The sequence below is a fragment of the Dipodomys ordii genome, unplaced genomic scaffold (assembly GCF_000151885.1).
Source record: "Dipodomys ordii isolate 6190 unplaced genomic scaffold, Dord_2.0 Scaffold18, whole genome shotgun sequence".
In the NCBI taxonomy this organism is placed as follows: Eukaryota; Metazoa; Chordata; class Mammalia; order Rodentia; family Heteromyidae; genus Dipodomys; species Dipodomys ordii.
In genome coordinates this window covers 5,328,328-5,332,272 of record NW_012267234.1, presented here as the reverse complement: position 1 = coordinate 5,332,272, position 3,945 = coordinate 5,328,328, and the positions used below count along the sequence as shown (strand labels likewise).

Here is a 3,945-nt window from a genome sequence, read left to right as displayed (position 1 = left end):
CAGCTGTTCTGGACTAGGGAATGTGTTAGACACTTCATTACATGTGACGATGAATCAGATCAGAATTCAGAAAGAACATAGCCCCCACACAGAAAACCAAGAGTGTGGTACAGGGAGAGGGCGAATGCATGAGAGAGTTGAGGAAGATGTGCAGCTCTTAGGTTGAAGCTCTGGCCTTCTGGAATGGGAAGGACAATCCCTACCACCATTATTACTCTTCCTCTTTATCCTTGATCCTTTGGTTCATGGAGCTCTGGTACTTTCTTTTTTATAGGAAGGAAGGAAGGAGTGATTTTGGACTCAGAGTATATGTTTTACAGAAATGGTCTCCAAGAATTCGTATCTTCCCTCACATGTTTATTGTTATGTTAGTCCTTAAGCAAATGGATGTGAATTTGCATGGTTGTTGGTTATCATTAAAGTACCAAGTGCATTCACAACTGGTTAATGTCATTATTCTGGCATCTCTAGTGTCCACAGTGAAATTTTTTTCTACTTTGCATACAGTTGTAATGATTTGTCCATATATACATATATATATATATATATATATATATATTAACCTATTTAGACTGATACTTTCTTTTCCGTATTTTGTTGTTGGTATTACTGGGAATTGAGCTCAGAGCCTCATTGATTGAACTCAGGGCACTCAACTCTTTGAGATAAAACTCTAGTTCTTTCATTTTCAGTATGATTTTCACATTAGTGTCTCATACTTTTGCCAGGGTGGCTTCCGACAATGATCCTCCTACCTCTGCCTACCCAGTAGCTGTGATTATGGATATGTACCACCACACCTGGCTTAGACTGATTCATTTCTAAGAGTCTTATATAAATGTTTATCCTCATTGATTCATGTCAATTCTAAGATACTCATGGTGCTTTCATTTTTTTTTTTTAGCAGAAATCACTGTGCACATTTGGCTTGGTGGTCCTGTGTTCATCATTAGTTGAGTAACCAATCAGATGGGGGAAGTGTGTTACAGAAATTGGCAGCAAGTGTCCAATGGGTGAATAAGGTAAGCTGGACCAACGTTACTGAATGATTCCCATGTTAATATAGATACGTGGAGATGGCAATCATATTTTCAGGTTCACTCTGGGACCTGACTTCATTTTAGACCTTCGTCAAACCCAACATAGAATCTGAGCAAGGGAAAAGCAGACCTTGGACTCTGAATTATTCAGTGTTGTTATTGGGTTCTCTTTATTGTCCAGCTATGATGTACCAATACAGTGATTATCATCTTTCTGCATATAACAGATGTTAAGTAGAGAGAACAAACTAAAGATTATAATTCTTTAGTCAGGCCTTGACAGAGCTGCTGAGTTGTCTCCCATGTTGCTTTCCCCCCCGCCTCTTTTCTTTCTCTTAAAAAGTCTTCTTAAAATAGGAACAAGGTGACTTACATCCTGTAAGGAAAAGAGATTTCTAGAAGGCTGAACCTTTAAGACCCCAAAACACAGAAGACTTGCTCAGAAGCCAGGAGGCTTGATTTCAGTTCTCAGGCTGAGCGCTGACACTCTCTGACTGCGTGCCCTTAGGTTAATGGGCTCTTTTCTGGGACACAAGGGTGACTGGTCCCAGCCTTTCTAACAGTTCTTAAGTTTTAGAATTTTACAAATCCATTTGCCTTCATTCTTCCTGTCCAGTGGTCTCTCTATTTTCATAAGCAATCCAGACATCCAGCCAGGTATTGTAGCATAACTTCTCATTTCAGATTTTCTACACTGTGCTCAAGGGTTTCTCACACAAACACACACTATGTCTAACAGCTGTCTTAAGTACACAAGTCCAACAAACTTGATGAATTTCTCTTCTAGCCTTGATTGTTTCTGTGTCTCCAGGTCTCACGTTCCAGTGAGTTACATCATAGTTCACCCAGACAAAAACATGGGAGAAATTCTTCATATCTCTCAGTTTAACCACGTCCCATAACAATTGATTTCAATACATTCCTATTGATTCTGCTTTCAATTGCTTCTGGAATGACTTTGATTGCTCTATTTCTATGGCCAACATCCAGATGCAAGCCAAATCTGTTTCTAGTGTGACTGACATTGCCATTGAACAGGTCTTTTGTCCTCCAGGAATATTTTCCCCTCCATGGCTCCGAAAGGTTCCATCTTCCACACACATTCTGAACCATATCCCTAAATCCCTATATTATGTTAAATCTATCAGTTTATCCTTTGGAATGGGAGGGTCAGAAACTCCTTTACAAGCTTCTAGAACCCTTTAAGTAAAGGAGCCACTGTTTTGCTGACCAGACTTGCCTCTTAGCTACTCCCTGTCTGCACTCAGACATCACAGTACCTAACCCTTGTAGGAAAATCTTATTCCCCCAGACTATGCCCTCTGCCTTCACAAGCACTCATAGTCATTTTGTATCTTAGCCTGGGTTTCTATATCTCTAAAATGTTTTTCCCCCAATATTCTATGTTTGAGCTGTGGCACAAACATTGCCAAGTCAGGCTAGTGCTATCTTGGTTTTGGCAGTACTGGACATTATACATAGGGCTTCCCTCCTGCTATCAAACACTCTACCACTTGAGTCATGCCCATGTCCTTTGCCCATTTTTTTTCTTTCCAAAGAAAAAGTATCACAGTTTTGCTCAGGCTGGCCTCAGACTATGATTCTTGTACCTCTGTCTCCCATGTGGCTAGAACCACAAATGTCTACTACCATATTTGGCTTGTTTTTTTGAGATAGACTCTTGCTAATTGTTTTGCCCAGCTTGGCCTGAAACCACAATCCCTCTATCTCTGTTTCCTGTTATCTATGTGCTGATGCACACCTACCTCATTCTGTCTTAAAGTTATTGCTTCTCTTAATCCTTTCAAAAACCTTACTTGGTGGGTACTAGTAATATCCCAAATTATATAAATTATAAAACAATATCATAGAAAATAAGAAAGTTGCCTGTGGAAATATGCCATAACTTTTTTCCTGGGAGTTGTATCAATGGAAAGTCTGAATTAATTTAGAACGTGTGTCTTTTACCAATCTCCTCTCCCATGTTTCCTTTGAATGATTGTGTGAATTTATGGACAGAATAATTTCTTCCACATAAGTCTTTCCCTGTAGCTCACTGAAGCTAAAATTAAATAGAAATCCAACCCCTTCGTCTGTTTCTCACAATAATCTTCCAATGTCTGGAGATTTCTCAGCTATTAGATTCTCATGTATGTTTGGGAGGAAAAAAATTCCATTTAGGGAGTCCACAACTTTTTCTTTCATGTTCTCTGATCAATATTTGCTTGCAACCCCTCCCCCCAAAAAATCAATGCATGAAAATATTTTCAGCAGAAGCAGTGCTGTATCTCCCTGACTGTGCACCAACCTGCTTTGGAAATTGTCTGCCTGGGACCAGCTCCTGTTATGTGCGCATATTTGGTCCTCATTTGCTCTGAAGCCAGGCGCAAGCAGACAAAGCACATCTCTTTTGTGGCTGTGTCTGTGAATGATGATCATCTCATTTCTGCAGAGCCAAATGGGCCTCTTCATTTCAGTAGCTCTTTGAATTCCTCAATAGGATGTGAGAGTGACATTTTCTATTTTTCTAGATAATAAGGACAATTAGAATGAGGTAGCAATGAAACTGAGTCAAAAGTTAAATAGAAAGTACTTGAATTTAATTTCACTTCTAGGAAATCTGTTAGATTTTTCTTTTTCACTTACAAATTAAGAGCAGCCTATGTTGAAGAGCTTTGCATAGTTTTTAATTCATGGAGAGGAAGGAAAATATTTCAATGCCTGTGGAATAAGCATCGGTATTAGGGGCTGCTGGGACCCTTAAAAATAAAATAAAAAGCAACCGGGTGGGGCTGGGAAGTTGGCTCAGTGGTAGAGCGCTTGCCTTGCGTGCCTGAGGCCCTGGGTTCGATTCCTCAGCACCACATAAGCAAAAAGAAAAAAGCCGGAAGTGGCGCTGTGGCTC

The 3,945-nt window shown here is 39.9% G+C and overlaps 1 protein-coding gene across 1 annotated transcript in view; it reads left to right on the top strand.

Moving 5' to 3' along the window:
- The first annotated feature begins 904 nt into the window (after positions 1-904).
- Positions 905-3,945, top strand: part of Cdh11 (cadherin 11, type 2, OB-cadherin (osteoblast)) — a 78,278-nt gene continuing 75,237 nt past the window's right edge. Inside the window, exon 1 of the mRNA XM_013012972.1 lies at positions 905-1,022. The gene's annotated coding sequence lies outside the window, so the exon portion shown is untranslated. The remainder of the gene's footprint in view (positions 1,023-3,945) is intronic.